The 27,766-nt window shown below is 49.2% G+C and overlaps 1 pseudogene; it reads right to left on the reverse strand.

Moving 5' to 3' along the window:
- Window positions 1-27,766, reverse strand: part of LOC148773527 (A-type potassium channel modulatory protein DPP6-like) — an 82,402-nt pseudogene that overhangs the window by 8,056 nt on the left and 46,580 nt on the right.

A 27,766-nucleotide genomic window follows, 5' to 3' on the forward strand; every position in this document is an offset into this window, starting at 1 on the left:
CCATGGTGTCCACCCCAAGGGGCCTTGGTGCTGGAGTCTTGGCTCCATTTCAGTTCATAAACTATCTCGGATTTTTGTTTGCAGCCCTGTGTGCACATCCACAGGCAGCCTCTGATCTCTGGAAACCCTGCAGCGACTTTACCTAGAGGGTTACTTCCTGAGCTGAAACCATGTGTCATGGTCATGATCCTTACCTGTAAAGTGCTTGGGAGTCTTCTGATGAAAACAGTGTTTTCCAGTCTCAAATATTTTTATGATTTTTGTTGCTACGTGTACTCAGTTGCTCAGTTGTGTCCAACTCTTTGTGACCCCATGGACTGTAGCCTGCCAGGCTCCTCTGACCATGGGATTCTCCAGGCAAGAATACTGGAGTGGGCTGTCATTTCCTTCTCCAGCAGATGTTCCCCACCCAGGAATCGAACCTGTGTCTCTTGCTTCTTCTGCATTGGCAGGTGGAGACTTTATCACTGCACCACGACTACATCCACTAATTACCAGGCAGTTCCATGTGTTGGCCATTTCGGGGGGGAGCAGTGGAGCTTCCAGATGGAGGAGCGTGGTTTGGGCTGCAGGAGCATGTTTCATCTCCGGGATGCTCTCAGGTGCAGCACAGGGCAGGGAGTCCTTCTCAAAGGAGCAGGTGCAGCACTCAGCTCCACCCCAAGGTCTGCAGAGGCCCCGTGTGAGGAGGGAGAGACTCCGGCCTCCAGAGGCACGTCTCAGGGTGGTGGGCTGACACCCTGGAGTGGCAGTCCTCACGCCTTCCAGACTTCCCTGTGTCCACACCATCTCAGGCTGTCCCCACCAGTGGCTGGGGTGAGGCCCCCACTGGATCCTATCAGCCAGGAAGAGACGCTTGGAGCCCAGATGCCCCTGGAAGCCAAGTCCTCCCTCCGTTTGTCCTTCCCCATGTCAGACCCCCATGGCTGGAGGGCTGCCCCACTGTGCTCCAGCCAACATCCTGCACAAACATGCCTTCTGCACGTCTGAGCATGCCCAGGCACTGCTTCCTGGGGACCCATGCTGACGCAGGTGTCATGGGCCACAGAGCTGCTCCCAGCACTTTTGGAGCTGGGGAATCTCACAGCTAGAGACTTGACAAGGCAAGAACAAGGGATTGGTGGGAGAGATTTGTCGCTGTTTGTCCTGCCCTGCGTGTGTGTGGGGGTGTCAGTAGAACATCGTGAGGGATGCAGGATGCATGGCCCAGCCCACATTCCTGATGTGTCCATGTCTGCCTCCCTGTCCCTCACCATCTCCCAGAGTTTGCTCAAGTTCATGTCCATTGAATCGGTGATACTATCTAATCATCTCATCCTTTGTCACCACCTTCTCCTTTTGCCCTCAATATTTCCCAGCATCAGGGTCTTTTCCAATGAGTCGGCTTTTTGCATCACGTAGCCAGAGTATTGTAGCTTCAGCTTCAGAATCAGTCCTTCCAATGAATATTCAGGACTGACCTCCTTTAGGATGGACTGGTTGGATCTCCTTGCAGTCCAAGGGACTCTCAAGAGACTTCTCCAACACCATAGTTCCAAAGCATCAATTTTTCAGCCCTCAGTCTTCTTTATAGTCTAAGTCTCACATCTGTACACGACTACTGGAAAGACCATTTGACTTTTCTCAGCAAAATGATGTCTTTGCTTTTTCATATGCCGTCTGGGTTTGTCATAGCTTTCGATTATTCCTCTCTCCTTAAAGCTCCCTGTTTGAATGTTTCCTGCCATGACTCTCACCTGTAAAACTCGCTACACTGCTACCAGGATCTTGGTTCTGAAGATAAAGGTGACTTTGCCATCTCCTGGGTGAAAACCCTCTGTGGGGATGCTGCTGCTTGGAGAGCAGGCGGCAGCTCGGAAGACAGAAGGTGCCCAGTCCAGCCCGCCCACCTCTCCCTGCATCCCTGGCCTACACGCCCCGTGGTGCTTATGGTGGGGTAGGGGCCTGAACTGGCCACACCCCTGCATCACCTTGACCCTCGCTCACAGTATTTTCTGTGTGGAACATGTACCTCTCATTTCCTGCAGACACGTCCTTATTCATCCTTTGTGGTGAGGTCCTGGCCAGAGGCCATCTCCTTGCAGGAGCCCCTCCAGGCAAGGCTTTGCTCCCCCCTAGTGCCCGGAGCACCTGTTCACATGCCCAGCTCCTCCTCCAGGGAAGGCAAGACCGCTGGGAACCAGGACAGATGAGGGGGTGGAGGAGGTTGGGAGAGCCCCCAGGGGTGGGGGACCCTTGGGAGTGAGTGTGGGGAGCTGGCCTCATGGTTCCTTAAACTGAAAAACTGGGCTATCTCTTTCTAATGAGAATACAGACCCAGATCCTAAGAGAGCTGAGAAAGTCTCCCACAGCTCCAGGCACGTGGGGAGCAGCTTCCCGAGGTCCACCTGGTTTGTGTGGCTTGAACTCCTGACCCCCGAAGCCTCGGTGGCTTAAGAGTTGGCCATTTTTCCTATTTTACTACTATTTTCCTGGAACCGGTTCTGCTCTGTTTTTGAACGGATGGCCGATCAATCCCTTATTTCTGGAAACACTGTGGGTGTGAAACAGCCATCCTTCCTCTGTCTCTGCTTGGGGGGGGGCAGGCTAGCCATGCCAGCCAGCGGGGTTCCTTAAGGATATTGCGTCCTCTGCTAGGGCCTCTGGGATTTGGAGGGGGTGTCAGACCAGGGAAGGTGAAAACAGGAGGCAGTGGCAGGTGGGGAAGGACAGGAAGAAGGGGACTCAGAGGAGGGAGGCTCTGCTATCACCCTGTCACCCTCCCTCCCCCCGAACCCAGCCTGGGCCCTCACACTTCTCCCCAGGAGGCACTGAAGCACTGGTGCTGACCGGGCACCACCTGCTCCTCCTCTCCCCTGTTGGCCAAGCTGTCACTTGCCCTTCCTTCCTCTGCCCAGCTCTTTGGGTCTCGGGAGTCGGGGGGGGGGGGGCTGCTGCCCCACTGCTCTCATGGGTGATGGTTCTGGACTCCTGGGGAGGCTCCTCCCTTCCCTTCTGAAAGCTTCTGTAAGTGGATCAATGTACTGAAGGCAGGTCCTCGGGCAGCCATCCTGTGAGCATGAGGAGCAGAGGCTCAGCAGTGCTCAGTGCTTGGCAGAGATGAGAGCTGGAGGGAGCCAGGCCTCAGGCAGACGTCTCTTCACAACTGGGTCTCCAACCAACGGGCCTGATGCCTGAAAACCGTCTGGACTCCAGAGTCAATACACTGCTGTGTCCGTAGAGCATGTTTGACATTATGTGTGTTTGTGTGTGCTGTTGACTTTCAGGCAAAAGCGTGATGAAGTATGGGCTTTCCCAGACTCTCGGGTCCTCAGCTGTCTCTCCTGCCCCTATTTTCTGCCTGTAGCACATGTAGGTCCAGCTGCGTGGCCTGTCTCTCTCTATTCACCAGCTCACAACTCCCTTGAAGAGAGGGTGCCATTCACTCACTCACTCACTCATGGTTTCATCCACTTAATACTTACTGACTACACATCACATATATGTATACATCACATGTATGCACACATCACGTGCCATCAATATTTCTGAAAACAAGAGAGAAAATGTTTTTAAAAGTTAGAAAAGTGAAATCTTTTAAACTTCCAGAGCACAGTCGTGATGACACATGGGCTGAGGTGTCACGCTGTCTTACGGCTCTTCAGTCAGCAAACATTGATCCACCTGGGCACTATATCACACCCTCCCAATGCCCAGGGTCCAGCACCATGCACCCTGATCACAAGGAAGGTGACAGCCGTGCCCACGCCCTTCCTGTCCCTGCAGCACCTGAGTCCATGAGCCTCACGCCTCTCCCAGGTGAAGTCTGCCGCTTGTTCAGTAAACTAGGAAGACCTCCTCAGCCGATGCACCTGCAGGCCAGTGAGAGGCACAGGTCCCTGACTGCTCTCATTCTGGGATGATGATAACATCCAATCAACACCTTTGAGCCTCGGCCCCTTCCGGGCCCAGAGGCTCTACCTGTCCTGCTGCCTCCATGAACAGGATGTGGCAGAGCTACAAAACATGCGGAGGGGCTTCTGACCTGCCTGCTGCACTCAGTGAGGTCCTTTCTCAGGAAGAAGGTGACCGGCTATGTGGGTCACTTTCTCCCCCCCCCCTCACCCCCTCCTGGCCCTCCCCTATGACCAGCGGCCAAGGTCCATGACCACAGCACTGGGAAACCACAAAGACCCACAGCACAGTCTAGGCACCTTGTTGCAATTGACAAAGCAGACAGGCCACCAGCCGTGTGATGACTAGGACCCTGGCATTTGGGAGCATATTGCTAGCAGGAATTCACTGTGGAATCAGCAGCCTTCTGGGGGTACCAGCAGAGCGCAGGCAGAACGTGTGCACTGACAGGAAACAGGATCACGATGCAGCTGGCTAGAGATGCGACCTCCCCACCCCATTCCAATGCACCACTGGGGTTCCTCACCGCACGGCCTCTATCTGGTCCTCCTCCAGGGAGCCCAGCCTCAGTCTCACCTTGTGCAGCAGCTTGGTGCCCTGGAAGCTGTTGCCGCAGCTGTCTCACTTGATCACCACAGCCCCATGGCTGCTCACCATTACTGTCTCCCAGGTCACCTCAAACTGCTTGGCCACGCTCTGGCTCCCGAGGGTGTCATTCCTGGAAAAGACAGGCCAGGCCTTACCACACGGCCAGGGGGCAAGGGGTGGGAGTGTGGCGACTGGTCCAGCAGACACGGGAGCCTGGGGATGCTCTCCTGGGGTGGGGCCTGCCCCCATGCCTGGCTCCACATGTCCACACTCCCCAGTCGACCCCCAGCATGAAGGCGCTGAAGGGCCTGTTCTTGGGGAGAGACACTGAACATCCGCCCCCTTCCCCTCTTGCTTGGCTTCCCACTACAGCCCACCTCTCCAGTCCTTCCTGGGTGGGTTCCCAGGCTGCCCCCTTGGTCCCCATCACGTGGGTGACCTCGCTGTGGTGCTTCTTCCAGTGGCCCCTGGTTTGAGGGAATTAGGGGACTTCCTGGGTGGCTCTGACAGTAAAGAATCTGCCTGCAATGCAGGAGACTTCGATTCGATCCCTGGGTTGAGAAGATCCCCTGGAGAAGGAAATGGCAACCCACTCCAGTATTCTTGCCTGGGAAATCCCAGGGATGGAGGAGCCTGGAGTGCTGCAGTCCATGGGTTCGCAAAGAGTCGGATATGACTGAGCGACAAACACTTCCACTTCCTCCTTTCTGGTTGTGGCTCACCTGGGTGGCCCTTCTGTTTGCATCTCTGTGAAAGCGAGGCAGCCTAGCCGCCCACTGCCTCCCAAGGGAGTGTGACCTGAGTTCTTGGCTGGGTGGGGGCGGGTTCTGTTGCTCTCGTGTCATCCCTGTTTCCTGTCTGGGGACACCATTGTACGAGTTCAACTCAGTGATGGCAGTGTTCTCACTGAGGACTTGGCCAGTGCTGCTGACGGCCTTGCACACAGGGATGCGCTGGGGAGGATTCGCTAGCACTCCAGGCTGTGGGGAGTCTGCTAAGTCATGTTCCTTTTGGGAGGGACAGGACAAGTGAGAGAGACAGCCAGTGCCAGGCCCAATGCCCTCAAGTGCAACAGACATAAGGTCCTTTCTGAGGCTAGAAGGTTGTGAGTTGGTCCTACCCCAAAGAGCAGACAGCTACCAGGCCACTGCCATCCTGGCCTTCTTCCAGAACAGGAGTGCACGTGAGGGGTGTGTGTGTGTTTGTGTGTGTGTGTAAGTGGTATGTCTGTGTGTGCATGTGATCTGTATGTATGTGCTATGTGTCCTGATGTGTGTATGTGAACATGTGGGTGTGTATGTGCTACTGTGTGTTATGTCTATTTGTGCCGTGTGTTTGTGTGTCTGTGTATTTGTGTATGTCCATATATATGTGTCGGAGAATGCAATGGCAAGCCACTCCAGTACTCTTGCCTGGAAAATCCCATGGATGGAGGAGCCTGGTAGGTTGTAGTCTGTGGGGCCGCTAAGGGTCAGACACAACTGAGCGACTTCACTTTCACTTTTCACTTTCACGCATTGGAGAAGGAAATGGCAACCCACTCCAGTGTTCTTGCCTGGGGAATCGCAGGGACGGCGGAGCCTGGTTGGCTGCCGTCTATGGGGTTGCACAGAGTCAGACACGACTGAAGCGACTTAGCAGCAGCAGCAGCAGCATATATATGTGTGTGTGTCTGTGTATATGTTTATGTGTGTGTCTGTGTATATGTGTGTGTGTGTCTGTATTTATGTATATGTGTGTCTGGTTGCTGGTGAAGTGTCCAGTGAGGAGAGTGTGTTAGTGACAAGCTGGGCAGTACCATGTGTCTAGCTGGGCGTTTTCAGGGTGCAGTCTTGTCACTGAGGGCCTGGCTGGGTGCCAGGGGTGATTCACAGAGCTGGTCAGGCTCTGGGAGCCTTACTGGGTGGTGACTTCACTGGGGACCCTGGGGCAGCCCCAGTGCAGGCCCTCCCCTGGCCCTTTCTTCCCAGAGTCTCCCTCGCCCCATGGCGATTTGCACACCGGGGCAGGAGCCTGAGTCAGGATGCAACACCATCAGAGGTGCTTGCAGGTTCTGAAAAGGGATTCTCAAAATCTGAACCAGAGGCTTGCCAATTAGCAGGAGGCAGATCTGAAATCGTCCTGTGGGTGAACACTTGGTGTTCAAGGCTGCCTAGTGGTGCATGAGGGGCTATTGGCCCCTGCGAGCCCCCTGCCAGGCCAACTTCTTTTTCTGGGGTCCCTGGGCCCTGCCCAGTGAAGTCAAACTCCCAGTCAGCTTTCCCACTGTCCTTGGGCCAATGAGTGGCCATGGTAGCTGGACCCATCGGTTGTGACTCAGCATGTGCATTCAGTGTTGTGAGTCCGCTGAGGTTGACCAGGCCCTGCTTTCCTTTAACATCTTGGGCTCACCAGTAGTTACAGACAGGGGGCTAAAATTGCTTTCTGATTTTAGTTTGCTATAGACTTGGGCTCCATTTCCCACCTTCTTGAGAGTTTGGTCCTTTCCCCTGGGATACTTATACAATCAGGAACAAGGGGTAGTGGATGGTGTTGGTGAAGGTTGCTGGCTTGAGGATCTGAATGGGCAGGTCTAGGCAGAAACAGAACACAGGGCTGCATGTTGGGGGCCAGGAAGTGTGGCCAGGAAGGAAGGGGCAGGATGGGCCCCCAAGGGTCTGGGAGACAGGCCCTTGGAGGGGCAAGGCCAGTCCTCCACAGAGAGGGTGACTCCAGCCCCCTCTGGACTCAAACAAAGCACCCAGTCAGTCTCCTTGAGGCTGAGTTTCTTCAACTGAGGGCTTCCCTCTAGCTCAGATGGTAAAAAAAAAAAAAAAAAACTGCTTGCAATGCAGGAGATCTGGGTTTCATCCCTTGGTGGGGAAGACTCCCTGGAGAAGAGAATGGATAGCCACTCCAGTCTTCTTGTCTGGAGAATCCCATGGACAGAGGAGCCTGGTGGGCTATAATCTGTGGGGTCGCAAAGAGTCAGACACAACAGAGCTACAAACACTTTTCTCCATCTGAGGCTTAAATGAAATCTTGTGCAGAGGAACATGTGGACAGACAGAAATGCCTGGACCACTGTGAACTAAGCGCTTGCTAACAGCAGAATTCCAGGCAGGGGGAAATAAGCCCCAGGGGGAGTGTGCTGCTCCCTGTCACGAGGCACTGCTGCAACATACAGGTAAGCGGGGACGGATACTGGGGAGTTGTGGGGATGCAGAAAGGCAGACACTCTGCAGAGAGGCAGGGGCAGGGCCCAGAGGGAGAGGCCAGAGTTGGGTGGCCCTGGGTGCCCATGGAGCCAGCGGGAGGGAGCTGGTGCGGCCACTGTCCCTGCAGCCAAGGTCCTCTGGACGTGGTCCCTAGTCATCAGGATGCTGTCGGGGAGAGAGAGGGGCATGTCCCTCACCACTGTCTCTGTTTTTCCCCCAAATGAACCTTCCTGCCCCAGTTAGAAATTGTTCATTGACGTTAACTACAGCCCAGATCACAGTTAAACTGGAATGAGTGTCTTTCCCTGCACAGTCATGATACCAAGAGATGCACCTTAGGCTGGAGGGTTGGCTCAGCAGCAGGCTCTGACCGGGGTCTCATTACTGATTCTGACTGAATGTTAATGGATTGCAAATTAGATCAATTGCCCAGGGACCCAGGGACTTTATCACTGAAATATCCATAAAACGTGGTCTGGGCTGCTTTCTGCCACTGATAAGCCCACGGGCAGGCTTTGGCCACCAGTGGCCAAATACATTTGGAAAGCGTTCCTGGAGGTGGGCAGCTTCCCTGAGGACAGCCTTACCTTCCAGTAGTATTCAATGACAAACAAAAACAGGCAGGCAGGGTTACATTGCTCAAGTTTGCTTGCACCCCCAAGTGGTGATGTGTGGACACAGGCCTGCACATACTGTACCCTCTCTCCTCTTATCTTCATCCCTAAACATCTGCAAGTAGAAACCTCACCCTGGAAGAAACCTCGTGTGGCCAGTGGAGGGGGCGGGGAGTCAGCTCTTCGTTTCTCAAGCCCCTTCTCTGTATTTTTGGAGGAGGGGATGGCATGCACCACTCAGGGCACTGGGGTGTGGGAAACGTTCCTGCGAGATCCCACAAGTCCGCATGAGTGGAGGAGGAGAAGGAGGGCCTGGGCTAGGAGTTGAGGAGGGATCTTGACAAGGAGTGAGATCTGGCCTTCAGGTTACAGACTTAGAGAAAACTTGCTGAGAGGAGGGATGGGCCAGAGCAGGAGGCTGGCCGGCCTCAGAGGGCATGACCTGTGAACTCCTGTGGGCCTCTGAAAGGGCCCCAGTTGGACTGGAAGCTCTGCCATCATAATAAGCATTCTGTTCTCATTCTGCTTGGGCCCTACGCATGACAAGACGGGGCCTGCCTGAGGTCTGCATGGAGAGATAAAGGCAGCGGTGTGGGGCAGAACTGTGGAGGTCACCTGCCTGCTTATTCATCCACCCTTCTACCCACCTTGTCTGAATCTCTCCATCCCTCCATCCATCCATCAATCTAAAGTTGTCTTGTTTGCTTGCCTTGGTTCTTCCTTACAAAAGGAAGGCAGGAAAATGAATACCCAGTTAATGAGAGTACTCTTGTGAACTTAGGCCTGTCTTGAGTGACAGGTGCTACATGACAGTTTGGACCGGTCATGGACGCCCTTTCTGGGGGCAGCCTAGACTTCCCCCGCTTCCTAGAGCTATGGAGGCTCCACTATGAGCTGTCACTTTCTTTTTTTATTTTTATTTTCATTGGAGGCTAATTATTTTACAATATTATATTGGTTGGTTTTGCCACACATTGACATGAATCCGCCACGGGTGTACATGAGTTCCCCCTCCTGAACCCCCCTCCCACCTCCCTCCTCCTCTTATCCTCCATCTGGGTCATCCGGGCATAACAGCCCCGAGCATCCTGTAACATGCAACAACCCTGAACTGGGGATTCGTTTCACATATGATAATATACATGTTTCAATGCCATTCTCCCAAACCATCCCACCCTCACCCTCTGCCACAGAGTCCCAAAGACTGTTCTATACATCTGTGTCTCTTTTGCTGTCTCGTATACAGGGTTAACATTTGCATCTTTCTAAATTCCATATATATGCATATGTATATGGTATTGGTGTTTTTCTTTCTGGCTTCACTCTGTATAATAGGCTCTATTTTCATCCACCTCATTAGAACTGGTTCAAATGCATTCTTTTTAGTGGCTGAGTAATACTCCATTGTGTATATGTACCAAGGCTTTCTTATCCATTCATCTGCAGATGGACATCTAGGTTGCTTCCATGTCCTGGCTATTATAAACGGTGCTTCAATGAACATTGGAGTACATCTGTCTCTTTCAATTCCGGTTTCCTCGGTGTGTATGCCCAAGAGTGCGATTGCTGGATCATATGGCAGTTCTATTTCCAGATTTTTGAGGAATCTCCACACTGTTCTCCATAGTGGCTGTACTAGTTTGCATTCCCACCAACAGTGTAAGAGGGTTCCCTTCTCGCCACACCCTCTCCAGCATTTATTGCTTCTAGACTTTTGGATAGCAGCCATTCTGACTGGTGTGAAATGGTATCTCATTGTGGTTTTGATTTGCATTTCTCTGATTATGAGGGATGTTGAGCATTTTTTCATGTGTCTGTTAGCCATCTGTATGTCTTCTTTGGAGAAATGTCTGTTTAGTTCTTTGGCCCATTTTTGGATTGGGTCGTTTATTTTTCTGGAATTGAGCTGTAGGAGCTGCTTGTATATTTTGGAGATTAATCCTTTATCAGTTGCTTCATTTGCTATTATTTTCTCCCATTCTGAAGGCTGTCTTTTCACCTTGCATATAGTTTCCTTTGCTGTGCAGAAGCTTTTGATTTTAATTAGGTCCCATTTGTTTATTTTTGCTTTTATTTCCAATATTCTGGGAGGTGGGTCTTGGAGGATCCTGCTGTGATTTATGTGAGAGTGTTTTGCCTACGTTCTCCTCTAGGAGTTTTATAGTTTCTGGTCTTACATTTAGCTCTCTAATCCATTTTGAGTTTATTTTGGTGTATGGTGTTAGGAAGTGTTCTAGTTTCATTCTTTTGCAAGTGGCTAACCAGTTTTCCCAGCATCACTTATTAAAGAGACTGTATTTTCTCCATTTTATATTCTTGCCTCCTTTGTCAAAGATAAGGTGTCCATAGGTGCATGGATTTATCTCTGGGCTTTCTAATTTGTTCCATTGATCTATATTTCTGTCTTTATGCTGGTACCATACTGTCTTGATGACTGTGGCTTTGTAGTAGAGCCTGAAGTCCGGCAGGTTAATTCCCCCAGTTCCATTCTTCTTCCTCAAGATTGCTTTGGCTCTTCGAGGTTTTTTGTATTTCCATACAAATTGTGAGATTATTTGTTCTAGTTCTGTGAAAAATATTATTGGTAGCTTGATAGGGATTGCATTGACGGAATAAATTACTTTGGGCAGTATACTCATTTTTACAATATTTATTCTTCCAATCCATGAACATGGTATATTTCTCCATCTATTAGTGTCCTCTTTGATTACTTTCACTGGTATTTTATAGTTTTCTATGTACAAGTCTTTTGTTTCCTTAAGTAGATATATTCCTAAGTATTTAATTCTTTTCGTTGCAACAGTGAATGGAATAGTTTCCTTAATTTCTCTTTCTATTTTCTCATTATTAGTGCATAGGAATGCAAGGGATCTCTGTGTGTTGATTTTATATCCTGAAACTTTATTGTATTCATTGATTAACTCTAGTAGTTCTCTGGTAGAGTCTTTAGGGTTTTCTGTGTAGAGAATCATGACATCAGCGAATGGTGAATGTATTACTTCTTTTCCAATTTGTATTTTTTTATGTCTTTTTCTACTCTGATTGCTGTGGCCAAAACTTCCAGAACTATGTTGAATAGTAGTGGTGAGAGTGGGCACCCTTGTCTTGTTCCTGACTTTAGGGGAAATGCTTTCAGTTTTTCACCATTGAGGATAATGTTTGCTGTGGGTTTGTCATACATAGCTTTTATTATGTTGAGATATGTCCCTTCTATTCCCACTTTCTGGAGGGTTTTTATCATAAATGGATGTTGAATTTTGTCGAAGGCTTTCTCTGCATCTATTGAGATAATCATATGATTTTTATTTTTCAGTTTGTTAATGTGCTGTGGCTCAGATCATGAACTCCTTATTGCCAAACTCAGACTTAAATTGAAGAAAGTAGGGAAAACCACTAGACCATTCAGATATGACCTAAATCAAATTCCTTATGATTATACAGTGGAAGTTAGAAATAGATTTAAGGGACTAGATCTGTTACATAGAGTGCCTGATGAACTCTGGACGGAGGTTCATGACATTGTACAGGAGACAGGGACCAAGACCATCCCCATGGGAAAGAAATGCAAGAAAGCAAAATGGCTGTCTGAGGAGGCCTTACAAATAGCTGTGAAAAGAAGAGAAGCAAAAAGCAAAGGAGAAAAGGAAAGATGTAAGCATCTGAATGCAGAGTTCCAAAGAATAGCAAGGAGAGATAAGAAAGCCTTCCTCAGTGATCATGCAAAGAAATAGAGGAAAACAACAGAATAGGAAAAACAAGAGATCTCTTCAAGAAAATTAGAGATTCCCAGGGAACATTGCATGCAAAATGGGCTCGATAAAGGACAGAAATGGTATGGACCTAACAGAAGCAGAAGATATTAAGAAGAGGTGGCAAAATACACAGAAGAACTGTACAAAAAAGATCTTCAAGACCAGGATAGTCATGATAATGTGATCACTGACCTAGAGCCAGACATCTTGGAATGTGAAGTCAAGTGGGCCTTAGAAATCATCACTATGAACAAAGCTAGTGGAGGAGATGGAATTCCAGTTGAGCTATTTCAAATCTTGAAAGATGATGCTGTGAAAGTGCTGCCCTCAATATGCCAGCAAATTTGGAAAACTCAGCAGTGGCCACAGGACTGGAAGAGGTCAGTCTTCATTCCAACCCCAAAGAAAGGCAATGACAAAGAATGCTCAAACTACCGCACAATTGCACTCATCTCCCACGCTAGTAAAGTCATGCTCAAAATTCTCCAAGCCAGGCTTCAGCAATATGTGAACTGTGAACTCCCAGATGTTCAAGCAGGTTTTAGACAAGGCAGAGGCACCAGAGATCAAATTGCCAACATCCACTGGATCATGGAAAAAGCAAGAGAGTTTCAGAAAAACATCTATTTCTGCTTCATTGACTATGCCAAAGCCTTTGACTGTGTGGATCACAATAAACTGTGGAAAATCCTGAAAGAGATGGGAATCCCAGACCACCTGACCTGCCTCTTGAGAAACCTGTATGCAGGTCAGGAAGCAACAGTCAGAACTGGACATGGAACAACAGGCTGGTTCCAAATAGGAAAAGGAGTAAATCAAGGCTGTATATTGTCACCTTGCTTATTTAAATTATATGCAGAGTACATCATGAGGAACGCTGGGCTGGAAGAAGCACAAGCTGGAATCAAGATTGCTGGGAGAAATATCAATAACCTCAGATATGCAGATGACACTACCCTTATGGCAGAAAGTGAAGAGGAACTCAAAAGTCTCTTGATGAAAGTGAAAGAGGAGAGTGAAAAGGTTGGCTTGAAGCTCAACATTCAGAAAACAAAGATCATGGCATCTGGTCCCATCACTTCATGGGAAATAGATGGAAAAACAGTGGAAACAGTGTCAGACTTTATTTTTTTGGGCTCCAAAATCACTGCAGATGCTGATTGCAGCCATGAAATTAAAAGACGCTTACTCCTTGTAAGGAAAGTTATGACCAACCTTGATAGTATATTAAAGAGCAGAGACGTTACTTTGCCAACCAAGGTCCGTCTAGTCAAGGCAATGGTTTTTCCCGTGGTCATGTATGGATGTGAGAGTTGGACTGTGAAGAAGGCTGATCGCCAAAGAATTGATGCTTTTGAACTGTGGTGCTGGAGAAGACTCTTGAGAGTCCCTTGGACTGCAAGGAGATCCAACCAGTCCATTCTAAAGGAGATCAATCCTTGGTGTTCATTGAAGGACTGATGCTAAAGCTAAAACTGAAATACTTTGGCCACCTCATGCGACGAGTTGACTCACTGGAAAAGACTCTGATGCTGGGAAAGTTTGGGGGTGGGAGGAGAAGGGGACGACCGAGAATGAGATGGCTGGATGGCATCACTGATTCTGTGGACATGAGTTTGAGTGTACTCCGGGAGTTGATGATGGACAGGGAGGCCTCGCATGCTGTGATTCATGGGGTCGCGGAGAGTCGGACACGATTGAGTGACTGAACTGAACGGAATGTGGTGTATTACGTTGATTGATTTGCGGATATTGAAGAATCCTTGCATTCCTGGGATAAAGCCCACTTGGTCATGATGTATGATCTTCTTAATGTGTTGTTGGATTCTGATTGCTAGAATTTTGTTCAGGATTTTTGCATCTATGTTCATCAGTGCTATTGGCCTGTAGTTTTCTTTTTTTGTGGGATCTTTACCAGGTTTTGGGGTTAGGGTGATGGTGGCCTCATGGAATGAGTTTGGAAGTTTCCCTTCCTCAGCAATTTTCTGGAAAAGGTTGAGTAGAATAGGTGTTAGCTCTTCTCTAAATTTTTGGTAGAATTCAGCTGTGAAACCATCTGGACCTGGGCTTTTGTTTGCTGGAAGATTTCTGATTACAGCCTCTAGTACCGGCCTTGTGATGGGTATGTTCAGATTTTCTATTTCTTCCTGGTTCAGTTTTGGAAAGTTGTACTTTTCTAGGAATTTGTCCATTTCTTCCAGGTTATTCATTTTATTTCCTTATATTTGCTGATAGTATTCTCTAATAAGCCTTTTTATTTCTGTGTTGTCGGTTTTGATCTCTCCATTTTCATTTTTAATTTTACTGATTTGGTTTTTCTCCCTTTGTTTCTTGATGAGTCTGGCTAGTGGTTTGTCAATTTTATTTACCTTCTCAAAGAACCAGATTTTGGCTTTGTTGATTTTTGCTATGGTCTCTTTTGTTTCTTTTGCATTTATCTCTGCCCTCATTTTTACGATTTCTTTCCTTCTACTAACCTTGGGGTTCTTCATTTCTTCCTTTTCTCGTTTCTTTAGATGTGGAGTTAGGTTATTTAGTTGACTTTTTTCTTGTTTCTTGAGGTGTGCCTGTATTGCTATGAACTTCCCCCTTAGCACTGGTTTTACAGTGTCCCAGAGGTTTTGGGTTGTTGTGCTTTCATTTTCGTTCATTTATATGCATATTTGATTTCTTCTATGATTTGTTCATTATTCAGCAGCGTGTTGTTCACCTTCCATATGTTGGCATTTTTAATGGTTTTTCTCCCATAATTGAGATCTAATCTTACTGCATTGTGGTCAGAAAAGATGCTTGGAATGATTTCAATTTTTTTGAATTTACCAAGGCTAGATTTATGGCCCAGGATGTGATCTATTCTGGAAAATGTTCCGTGTGTGCTTGAGGAAAAGGTGAAATTCATTGTTTTGTGGTGAAATGTTCTATAGAGATCTATTAGGTATAACTGGTCTATTGTATCATTTAAAGTTTTGTTTCCTTGTTAATTTTCTCTGTAGTTGATCTATCCATAGTTGTAAGTGGCGTATTAAAATCTCCCACTATTATTGCATTGTTGTTAATTTCTCATTTCATAATTGTTAGTAATTGTCTTACATATTGCGGTGTTCCTATGTTGGGTGCATAAATATTTAGAATTGTTATATCTTCTTCTTGGATGATCCTTTGATTATTATGTTGTTTCCCTCTGTCTCTTTTCACAGCCTTTGTTTTAAAATCTATTTTATCTGATATGAGTGTTGCTATTCCTGCTTTCTTTTGGTCTCTATTTGCATGGAATATCTTTTTCCACCCTTTACTTTCAGTCTGTATGTGTCCCTCGTTTTGAGGTGGGTCTCTTGTAGACAACATATATGGCGTTCTTGTTTTTGTATCCATTCAGCCAGCCTTTGTCTTTTGGTTGGGGCATTCAACCCATTTACGTTTAAGGTAATTATTGATAAGTATGAAATTAAAAGATGCTTACTCCTTGGAAGGAAATTTATTACCAACCTAGATAGCATATTAAAAAGCAGAGAGATTACTTTGCCAACCACGTTCCGCCTAGTCAAGGCTATGGTTTTTCCCGTGGTCATGTATGGATGTGAATGTTGGACTGTGAAGAAAGATGATCGCCAAAGAATTGATGCTTTTGAACCATGGTGCTGGAGAAGACTCTTGAGAGTCCCTTGGAGTGCAAGGAGATCCAACCAGTCCATTCTAAAGGAGATCAATCCTGGGTGTTCATTGGAAGGACTGATGCTAAAGCTGAAACTCCAATACTTTGACCACCTCATGCGATGAGTTGACTCACTGGAAAAAACTCTGATGCTTGGAGGGATTGCGGGCAGGAGGAGAAGCGGACGACAGAGAATGAATTGGCTGGATGGCATCACCAACTCGATGGACATGAGTTTGAGTGAACTCCGGGAGTTGATGATGGACAGGGAGGCCTGGCGTGCTGTGATTCTTTGGGTCGCAAAAAGTCAGACACCACTGAGGGACTGAACTGAACTGATGATCCCGTTGCCATTTCTTTATTGCTCTGGGTTCGAGTTTATACACCCTTTCTGTGTTTCCTGTCTAGAGAAGATCCTTTAGCATTTGTTGGAGAGCTGATTTGGTGATGCTGAATTCTCTCAGCTTTTGCTTGTCTGTAAAGCTTTGGATTTCTCCTTCATATTTGAATGAGATCCTTGCTGGGTACAGTAATCTGGGCTGTAGGTTATTTTCTTTCATCACTTTAAGTATGCCCTGCCATTCCCTCCTGGACTGAAGAGTTTCTGTTGAAAGATCAGCTGTTATCCTTATGGGGATCCCCTTGTGTTTTATTTGCTGCTTTTCCCTTGCTGCTTTTAAGATTTGTTCTTTGTGTTTGATCTTTGTTAATTTGATTAATATGTGTCTTGGGGTATTTCGCCTTGGGTTTATCCTGTTGGGGACTCTCTGTGTTTCTTGGACTTGGGTGATTATTTCTTTCCCCATTTTAGGGAAGTTTTCAACTATTATCTCCTCAAGTATTCTCTCATGGTCTTTCTTTTTGTCTTCTTCTTCTGGGACTCCTATGATACGAATGTTGGAGCGTTTAACATTGTCCCAGAGGTCTCTAATATTGTTCTCATTTCTTTTAATCTGTTTTTCTTTTTTCCTCTCTGTTTCATTTATTTCTACAATTCTATCTTCTAGCTCGCTTATCCTGTCTTCTGCCTCTGTTATTCTACTGCTTGTTCTCTCCAGAGTATTTCTGATTTCATCTATTGCATTATTCATTGTATATTGCCTCGTTTTTATTTCGTCTAAGTCCTTATTAAACCTTTCTTCCATCTTCTCAATCCTTTTCTCCAGGTTATTTATCTGTAACTCCATTTTGTCTTCCAGATTTTGAATCATTTTCACCATCAAAATTCGAAATTCTTCATCAGGTAGATTCCCTATATCTTCCTCTTTTGTTTGTGTTGGTGGGCATTTATCTTTTTCCTTTACTTGCTGGGTATTTCTCTGCCTCTTCATCTTGCTTAAATTGCTTTGCTTGGGGTGGCCTTTCCCTCTTCTGGTCATTTGTGGAGTTCTCTTTATTATGTAGTTTCCTCACTGTGTGTGGGGTTGGACGGATGACTTGTCAAGGTTCCCTGGTTAGAGAAGCTTGTGTCGGTGTTCTGGTGGGTGGAGCTGGATTTCTTTTCTCTGGAGTGCAATGAAGTGTCCAGTATTGAGTTATGAGATGTCAGTGGGTTTGGAGTGACTTTGGGCAGCCTGTATATTGTAGCTCAGGGCTATTTTCCTGTTTTGTGGAGAATTTTCGTGGTATGTCTTGCTCTGGATCTTGTTGACCCTTGGGTGGTGCTTGGTTTTATTGTAGGTATGGAGGCATCTAATGAGCTCCTATCGATTAATGTTCCCTGGAGTCAGGAGTTCTCTGGTGTTCTCAGGACTCGAGCTTAAGCCTCTTGCCTCTGGTTTGTGCTCTTATTCTTGGAGTAGTCTCTAGACTTCTCTGTCATTTCCAAGGTGGTTCCCTCTGTTTTAGCTTCTGTTTGCTGGTCTCTTCAGTGTCTAATTTCCCCCCTGATACTAGGGGGCGGGTGGACACTTTTTAAGGGTCAGTTGTTCAGTCCTGTTCTGGGAATGGAGGAACGCTGCAGACAAATATCTCTGGTGTCTGTGAGGAGTGCTCGCAGCGTCTCAGCCACACTGGGTTTGCCCCCGCTCACAGCGCGTGTGTTGTCCCAGTCTACACTGCACAGGCTCTAGGTTGCTCTGCTGGGAACTGTCTGAGGCCGGCGCTGGGTTGTATGCACTTCCTAGGTCTGAGCAGCTCATGTTTAGTTTCTCGGGTACTCCACAAAGGTGCAGACTTTGTTGGGCCTGCGTTTTGTGCCTTCGCTGGTCCGAGCAGCTCAGTTGACCAGGTGTTTGGCGAGTGCAGTTGCTGCAACTTATCGCCTCCCCAGTCCCTGCCACTCGGTTTTCTGGGTGTACAACCAGCGCACCTTCTCAGGCAGATATCGACCGGCCTGAGCCCAAGAAGTCTTGATTAGCAACAAGCCTGCCTACAGTTTGTTTCAGATGCCTTTCTGGGGCCGTGGTTGCCCCCTCCTGCTCTGGCTGACCTCCCTACCTGTCTTGGAGGGGAATGGGGGATGGGCCAACAACAACCGGCTCACTCTGCTCAGCCCTTTCTTCTGTGAGCGGGGCTGGCAGAGTCTTAGGTTAGAGCTTTCCGCCTTTTTGTGGGGAAGCTATCCCAGTCTGCTTTGCTATCCCCTGCTGGTTCTCTCAGATTGTTCTCGCGGCATTCAAGCCCAGTCCTCTCTCTAAGCAGTTCAGCTGGCTCCTCTCTGCCCAGCCCCCGCTTGCTAATGGTGTATGCAAGTGTCTGTGCTGCTTCTCCGCTGGGAGTTACCGTTTGGCGGGTAATCTGTGGGTTTTCTGTGGTTTTTAATTATTTCGTTCTTTTTCCTCCCGGTTATGTGGCCCTCTGTGGTTCCAAGGCCCATCACAGCCTCGTCAGTGAGAGTGTTTCCTGGTGTTTGGAATCTTCTCTCTTTTTAAAGCCTCCCTTCCAAGGACGGAGCTCCGTCCTTACCTCTTTTGCCTCTCTTTTTATCTTTTATGTTTTTTCCTACCTCCTTTCGAAGACAATGGGCTGATTTTCTGGTTGCCTGATGTCCTATGCCAGCATTCAGAAGTTGTCTTGTGGAGTTTACTCCGCATTCAAATGTTCTTTTGATGGATTTGTGGGGGAAAGAGTGGTCTCGCCATCCTATTCCTCCGCCATCTTGTTCCTCCCCTCTGTCACTTTCTTTTTGGAAAACAGCTCAGCAGGGCGGGGGTGGGACCTGAGGCAGACAGGACCTGCATACAGCCTTCAGGGAAGTGGGGGCAGGTTTCAGGTCCATCCCATGTGGCTGCCCGCATCTCTTCCCCTCCTCCTTTTAGAGCCTCGACTCCTGGGGTCTCAGGAGCCTCACATTTGGCCTGGACTCCCTCCCTTCTTGCTGCTTGCTTTCTGTTCTGTGGTTCCTCACGCCCTGACGACAGCATCTGTGGGTGACCCTGCTCCCCCGTCCCCTCTTTCTGACTGATGGCCCCTCTCCTGCTCAGGACTGGACATGCCTCCTGGACACGCAAAGCTGCCTGTGCTTCCAGGGCTGAGTGCATCCTGCCGGGATCCGCAAGCATTTCAGTGACGTCAAGGGAAATCTAGACCTGGAGTGGGGTGGCCCTAGCCCCGTGCGCAGAGATGTGCCTGCCAGGTGTGACCACAGCCTCCACTCACACTCCTCCTGGGTTGGTTTCTTTTCCATCAGACTCCAGCAGAGTGAGCACCCATGGGGCCAGAGCAAGAACCTGTGCCCACTGTCCTGGGGAGAGGTCACTGCTGCAGCTCACTCTCTCCTCCCTGGTACTCTCCCCCTCGCATTTCTCCCCTCCACACCTCTCTATCCCACACCTCTCCCCCCTGAACCTCTACCCCCTGTATCTCTCCCCCCCGTATCTCCCCCTCCCTGCACCTCTCCCCGCCTGTACCTCTCCCTCCCTATACCTCTCCCTCCCTGTATCTCTCTCTCCCTGTACCTCTCCACTCTGGCAACTCTAGCAAAAATTAGGAAGCTTCCAGTACTGTGCAACTTGGTGTGCCCAATGACAGGACACAGGTGAAGGAGATGGAGAGTGAAGGCCCCCATGTGGGGACAACCCTGAGGCTGGAACCACCCATCAGCCTCCTCACTCCACCATGAACCCTCCATGGATGGATGCCTGCTTCTTTTCTGCCCACCGAAAGCGACTCCAGGAGCCCCTTCAAAGTGTGTCTTCCTGGGAACCTCCACGGGAACCCAGTCCCCTTTCTTGCTTCCCCTGAAGCCCGTGGGCCGTGCCTTCCTGCTCTGAAGGACTTGGCTTCATGGGATGTGCAATCTGGGACAGGGGCTGGATTTGGATCCATGGGCACAGCTTTTGTTCCTGCCCTCAGACTCTCAGGCCGGAAGGTAGCCAGGTCCCATCAGACAGGGATGTTTAATGAGACTCCAGGGCTCACGGGCCCCAGTGATGAGCCGCTGCCCCATTGAAGGGAAACGGAAGATGATGAAGAGCTCCCAGACACCATCTGGGAAGACAAGCTCTGGCAACCCTCCCTCTGCCACCCCAGGGTCTGCATTCAGGCATCACTCTTTCCCATCCATCCCTGGCGACCTTCTGAGATGAAGTCTGTTCACTGACCTTAGAGATAGGCAGATGGTACCTGGATGGGTGAGTCAAAGATGACTTCGAAGTTTGCAGTCTAAATGACCTGAAACCAGTCCACACACTAAGGGTGTCATCCCCAACGGCAGGACAGTGTGGAGGTACACAGTGCTGGGGGGACTAGAGGTTCCCCAGGGCAGACTCCCAGTGGGCGGTGGGGCCCCGGTCTAGGTGAACAGGGGACCGTGTGCAGAGGTATGAAGCTGCCATGATCTTGCTTCCCACCTGGAGCTCGAGTCCCATCCAGTCAGTGCCCAGGGGCTCTCAGGGGTGCTTGCCTCAGAATAAGCACTCATGGAAGCTCATTGAAGGACTGAACAGACAGTTCAGAGGGAGATACGCATAGGCAAAGAAAGGGCTCTGATGGTCTTAGGCTTCCCTGATCACCAACCCATTGCTGTGGGTCTCCAGCTGCAAGAACGCCCCTCAGCCCATGAATGACATGGAGAGGTGAGATGATGAAGTAGTAAGGGCATCGATGGCACAGAAAGGGAACGTCCAGGGGGAGGTTCTGCCCTGGATGGTGTCAAGGCCCTGCCTCCCACCAAGGAGAGAATTTCCATCTGGGATCATGTCTCAACTGTCTGCTTCCGGGGGACAGAAGTTACTATTCCTGTTTATTTCTGTCTGGCACAAAGCGAGTGTCTTGCCTGTGAATACAGTTGACTTCCTCTTGGTCCCTCTGGCTGGTGAGGGGGCAGTTGGGGTCCACTTTGGGGGTGACTGGCCCCTCCCTGCCCCACAGCCAGCACAGCAATTGCGGTAGATCAGACCCTGGTTTCCCCAAAGCACCCACTGCAGTTATCAGTCTCGATTTTCCTGTACTCCACTTTAGGCATGTTTGTGTAGCTTACGGCTTTCTGTACATGCTCGTTTGTCTCTAGATAAAACATTTCTGAAAGACAGAGAATGACGCATTCAGATTCTGTCACCACTCACAGATGCCCTGAGGTTTCACGTGCCTCCTGACTCCTATGTCAGAGGACAGGATCACACTTCCACAGCGGGAGCCAAGAGCCACAGACATTAGATCCCAAGCTCAGGTCACAGGACAGGGGTGAGTCTAGGTCAGACCAGAGGATCTGGGCAGGCAGCGGATTACTCTATGGTACCTGGCACCCCTGCCCCCAACACTCACTCTCCACAGCATTTCTCACACAGGAATCGTTTCGGGGGTGTGACTGGTCTCAAGGCTGCTCGTTTCTGAGGAATTGACATCATGTCTGTCAAAGCAAGTGGTTTAAAAACAGAATGGCTACAATAACACACTGGAACATAGGACAGGAGCTGGAGGTGACCTTTGCCACTTTGTTCAAGAAAGGTGGATGGGCTTGGCTTTCTTGCCTTAGCCATAGGTGGCCTGGCCTTGGAGACTTCATTCTAGGTGGCTGTGTGGCCATGTGAGTCCAAGTGCAGGGGGATGGCCTGTCTCCCTCCAGGTCAGAGAGATGGCCGCACCCTTACCTGCACCTCAGGGGCTGGCTCTGAGATCCGTATGTTGTGCCAGCTCACAAAGGCCTTGGCAGTGACCCTGTGCCCGCAAAATCCCCCTTCTTCCATCTCCTACAGAACTGGCCCTCCCCCCGACTTCTCCAACTGACACATGACTTCTTTCCTCCTCTCTCCCCCCAACCCTACCTGGGGACAACTCATGGTTCATTCAAAAGGAAGTTTTATCTCCAAGGGGCTCGACCTTTGGGTAGATAAGTCACTTGGAAATGGGTGTGAACATTTTAAAGAAGAACCTAATCTCACAAGCGTGCTTTCTGATAACTGCTTTTAAGAAAAACGGGCCCTGCAGGGGTGTCTGCTCCACACAGGGCAGGCAGGTGAGCCAGCACTTAGGACCCCAGCACTGAGTGTTCTATCTGTGGAGCCACAGGGACCACCCTGAGTAGGACCCCCACACTTCCTCAAGGGCAGAGGTGCCCAAAAGTTCCCAGGGTTGGTGACAAGCCAGGAAACAAGACAGAAGGTGCTTCATGAGTTTGCTGAGCACATATTAAGATACTGAGCTTTGCTGACAAGGTGAGGGGAGAAATGGTGAAATGAACTCTCAAATACATAGAGCTTTAAAAATTATGGAGTTGGACCCCACCACCTGGCAGGCAAGAATTTGAGAAAGGAAAGATGTGTCCTCAAGGTCTGTGTTGACACATGGAGGTCCAAACAGTGTGTGTGTGCATGCTTATTCCTTCAGTCATATCCGACTCTTTGTGACCCCATGGGTTATAGCCCGCCAGGTTTCTGTGTCCATGGGATTCTCCAGGCAAGAATACTGGAGAGGGTTGCCATTTCCTCCTCCAGAGGGTCTTCTGGACTCAGGCATCAAACCCACATCTCTTATGTCTCCTTCACTGGCGGGTGGGTTCTTTACAACTAGCACCACCTGTGAAGCCTGGAGGTCATGGCAGACCTGACCTCAGCTCGGAGACCTGGAGACCAAGCCTGGAGGTGGCATCCTCTCCACCTTGCAGTCTTGCAGGCACGTGAGGGAGGGGAACCCCGACCTCAGTGTGACAAGATCGCCCCACAGTCCTAACAAAGCAGAGAGCAGTCGTTTTCCCTGAGTCCAACCCAACCAAGCCTGGGTTTTGGCCTAAGTCTTTCTTCCTTCTCACATGTGGAAAGGACCGAGTGGTCACCCTGGGGGTTTCCAAAGCCCAGTGGGGCTCTGAGGGTCCTGGTGTTCAGACCTCTTGGTAAGAGTCGAAGCAATCAAGGCCTATTAAACCCTGTTTCTCATACCAAGCTAAGAAAAACAAAACAAAAGCATATTTTAATCCAACTGATTTAAAAGTTGACAGTGCTTGAAGGGCTAATGAACACCCAAGTTCCTATTTAGTTAAATTTGGAAATTGAGGAAATTCACAGCTGTTTTTGGTCAGTCGCTCATTTGTGTCTGACTCTTTGCAACCCCATGGATTATAGCATGTCAGGCTTCTCTGTCCTCCCAGAGTATGTTCAAACTCATGTCCATTGAGTCGGTGATGCCATCCAACCATCTCATCCTCTGCCTCCCCCTTTCCCTCCTGTCCTCAGGTTTTCCCCAGCATCAGGGTGTTTTCCAATGGATCAGCTCTTTGCATTAGGTGGCCTAAATATTACAGCTTCAGCATCAGTCCTTCAAATGAATATTCAGGACTGATTTCCTTTAGGATGGACTGGTTGGACCTCCTTGCTGTCCAAGGGACTCTCAAGAGTCTTCTCCAACACCACAGTTCAAAAACACCAATACTTCAGCGCTCATCTTTCTGTATGATCTAACTCTCACATCCATACATGACTAGTGGAAAAACCATAGCTTTGACTGTATGAACCTTTGTTGGCAAAGCGATGTCTCTGATTTTTAATATGCTTTCTAGGTTTGTCACAGTTTTTCTTGCAAGGAACAATCATCTGATTTCACTGATGCCACCCAAACCCAAGTTTATGGTAGGAGCCAGAACATGGACCTCACAGGGTCTTCTAGAAGCCTCAGCCTTCAAGCCGGTGATCTGGACCTCTGGGTCTGCTTAAGAGAAGCCTGGGAGGAGGTAGCTAAGGGGCTCGGGGGTGGGAGTGTGGGTCAGACCGGAGGGATGGAGATGAATGAAGACAGGAGATTAGCGGGAACACAGAAGGTGTGTCCTTGGGGACAAGAGAATGGATGGACCCTTCACTGTCAGAGAATCAGGTCCGAGTTCCCACTTTTGGGGGCTGGATGGAGCTCCCGGGCCGGGGGGTGCAACCTGAATGAGCAGACATCACCAGGCAGGAGACGTGGAGCAGCCGCTCAAGTCTAGTTGTCACCTTCTCTCGACACATCTGCATGGGGATTTGATACTGCAGACACTGGTTTGGTTTCCTTGCAGTCCAAGGGACTCTCAAGAGTCTTCTCCAACACCACAGTTCAAAAGCATCAGTTCTTCAGCACCCAGCTTTCTTTATAGTCTAACTCTCACATCCACACATGACTACTGGAAAAGCCATAGTCTTGACTAGATGGACCTTTGCTGGCAAAGTAATGTCTCTGCTTTTCAATATGCTGTCTAGGTTGGTCATAACTTTCCTTCCAAGGAGTAAGTGTCTTTTAATTTCATAGCTGCAGTCACCATCTGCAGTGACTTTGGAGCTCCCAAATATAAAGTCAGCCACTGTTTCCACTGTTTCCCCATCTATTTGCCATGAAGTGATGGGACCGGATGCCATGATCTTAGTTTTCTGAATGTTGAGCTTTAAGGCAACTCTTTCACTTTCATCAAGAGGCTCTTTAGTTCTTCTTCACTTTCTGCCATAAGGATGGTGTCATCTGCATATCTGAGATTACTGATATTTCTCCTGGCAATCTTGATTCTAGCTTGTGCTTCTTCCAGCTCAGCATATAAGTTAAATAAGCAGGGTGAGAATATACAGCCTTGACATACTCCCCTTCCTCTTTGGAATCAGTCTTAAATTTAGTTAAATATTAGATTTCTCATTTAATGATTGTCCACACAACTGGATTTATCAGGAGAGGGCTGGCTGTCCCACTGGGGAGTTTAGTTAAGCCATTTTATTTGTGCCTATAATTGCATTCAAATAGGGCCGGGGCTCAGAGGAGGAAATAAGAAAAGATGGGCTTGTTCCCTGAGGAGTCTCTTTTGTCACGGGGGCTGTGGGGACCTACAGTCAGAAGCAGACAAATGGCCATTCCTTAATTAAATGTGAGCCCCTCTAATATTTGAGGGAATTAGCTATTATCAGATATGAACATGGTGAGCCTGAAGGGAGCCAGGTGACTCATGATGGTTGCCTACCAGCTGGGTCCCTGTGTGCAGGCGTTGTGTGGCCATGGCTGTTCCGGGACCCAGTTGGGTCAGGTCATTGGTGGAATCACCACTTGGCTTCATTTGGAGGCTTGAGGGACCAGCATCAAATGATAGCCAGTGAGCCTCTGGCCTGGAGAAGAGAAGAGCTGCCCACCCCATCTCAGGTTTCTGCTGGCAGCAGGAGGGCAAGGCAGGCACAGAGGTCACTTGGTCAGAGCAGTGCTCCCCCACTGCTGGGGTCTGGCCACCTGCCTGGATTTCCAGGCCTCTTGTAGTCCGGTCCTTTCCTGGCATATTTCAGGCAGCTGCCCCCATAGCGTCAGTGACCGAGGCATCCCAGAGGTGGCTCTCCCACCCAGGGATGTGTGGATCAAGCCCAATGAGGCACAGATGCAATCCTAAAGGTGGTCACACGGTTTGGGGGTCATTGTTCTGTTTGCTGTGTCTCTTTATCTCCAGTCGGATTATAAACAACTTGGAGGCAGAGTGATGGAGTGTGTTTACAGTATTGGCATCACGCAGGCAGGCGGCAGGGTTCAGTGAGGGGTCATGTGTGGCCCCACCCAGTCAACTCCATTCTCACTCAAGAAGCAGAAGCGGTGGGCACAGAGCCTCAGATCAGCCACCCTCCAGAGTCCTGGGGACAACTTTGGGCTCAATGGGGCCAAGCGCATTTGTGCCGATTCCTCCAGACATCTCCCTGTTGGTCGTCCGGGCTTCGCACATGCCTGACAGCACAGCTGATGCCCCTGTGTGGTCACTCGGAGGAAGATGGGGAGAGTGGGGTGGCCACCAGGCAGAGGACTGCGTGAGCAAGTTGGCTGGAACCAGAAAATTCTGGCTGGGACAGTCTCAAACAAGAGCTGCTGTGACCCCAGCAGCCATGCGAGCTGGTTTTGCTTCTTTGTAAAAACCCAACTGAAGGGAGCAGGAGGGAGAGACATTGTCCAGGAGTTCTGGGGGAAGAGTCACGCCTGCAGCCCAGTAACTCAGGTCCAGGAGCAGCGGTCAAGACGCTGTAGGTGCCATCAGGTGCAGACCACGCTGTACCTGCCTGCAGGTTCTCGGGAACTGGGCTGGGCAGTGTTGGGGGGACAGGGCAGCTGGCTGTCCTCTGCACCTAGATCACACCCTCTTCCCGAGCTCACACCCCTCACACTCAATTTAAAGCATCTATTTACATAGCTGTGTCGGCTCCGCTGCCCCAGTGCCTGTGTGGCCTGAACACCCAGCAACTGACAAGTGCACTCTGACCCCAATCACAATTATGCTCTTCAAGAAACAGCTTCTAAATAATTCAGAGTCACATCTGTGACACTGAACGCTCTGTTTGAAAAGAAGATTTTGGAGAGGGAGGAAGACGGCAGAGGAATAGGACGGGGAGACCATTTTCTCCCCCACAAATTCATCAAAAGAACATTTGAACGCTGAGTAAATTTCAAAAAACAACTTCTGAATGCTGGCAGAGGATATCAGGCACCCAGAAAAGCAGCCCATTGTCTTTGAAAAGAGGTAGGAAATAATATAAAAGATAAAAAGAGAGGCAAAAGAGGTAGGGACAGAGATCTGTCCTGGGAAGGGAGGTTTAAAAAAGAGAGAAGCTTCTAAACACCAGGAAACACCCTCACTGGCTAGTCTGTGGCAAGCCTTGGAACCTCAGAGGGCAACATAACTGGGAGGAAAAACAAATAAATAGTTAAAACACACAGATTATGTGCCCAAAGGTAACTCCCAGCAGAGAAGCAATGCCGACTCCCGTATCCCCCACTAGCAAGCAGAGGCTGGTCAGGGAGCCCCGGGCTGCATTGCTTAGAGGAAGGACCAGGCCTGAATGCCCCGAGAGCAATCTGAGGGAACTAACTTGAGATAACAAAGCAGACTGTGGGATAGCTACCCTGCAAAAAGGCGAAAAGCCCTAACCTAATAAACCGCCAGACCCACTCACCAAACAAAAGGCTAATGAGAGCTAGCTGACTACGGATGGCCCATTCACGATCCCCCACTGGAGACAGGCAGGGGAGGGCTGCCAGAGCCGGGTGGGGGCAATCGCAGCCCCAGAGAGGCATCCGATACCAAACTGCAAGTAGGCTTCATTGCTAACCAAGATTTCTTGGGTTTCTGGCCAATCGACATCCACCTGAGAAGGTGCACCGGTTGTACACCCAGAAAACCGAGAGGCAGGGATTGGGGAGGCAATAAGTTGCAGCGACAATTGCCAAACACCTGTTCACCTGAGCTGCTCGGACTGGGGAAGGGCACAAAACGCAGGCCCAACCAAGTCTTCGCCTTTGTGGAGTACCCTAGTACCTGAACCTGAGCAGCTTAGACCTAGGATGTGCACACAACTCATTGCCAGCCTCAGACAGTTCCTGGCAGAGCAACCTAGAACCTAAGCAGTATAAACAGGGAAAACATACACGCTGTGAGTGGGGGAAAACCCAGTGTGCCCGAGACAGTGTGAGCACTCCTCACAGACGCCAGTGTTATTTGTTTGCAGCGTTCCTCCCTCCCCACAGAACTACTGAACAAGTGAGCCTAAAAAAGTTTCCACCACCGCCCTCTTGTGTCAGGGCAGAAATTAGACACTGAAGAGACCAGCAAACTGAAGAAGCTAAAACAGAGGGAACCGCCTTGGAAGTGACAGATGGAGAAGTCTTGAGGCTACTGCAAGAATAAGACTGAAAACCAGAGGCAGAGGCTTAAGTCCAAAT

This window comes from Moschus berezovskii, chromosome X, assembly GCF_049115385.1.
Source record: "Moschus berezovskii isolate FMDL1 chromosome X, NW_MosBer_1.0, whole genome shotgun sequence".
Taxonomy (NCBI): Eukaryota; Metazoa; Chordata; class Mammalia; order Artiodactyla; family Moschidae; genus Moschus; species Moschus berezovskii.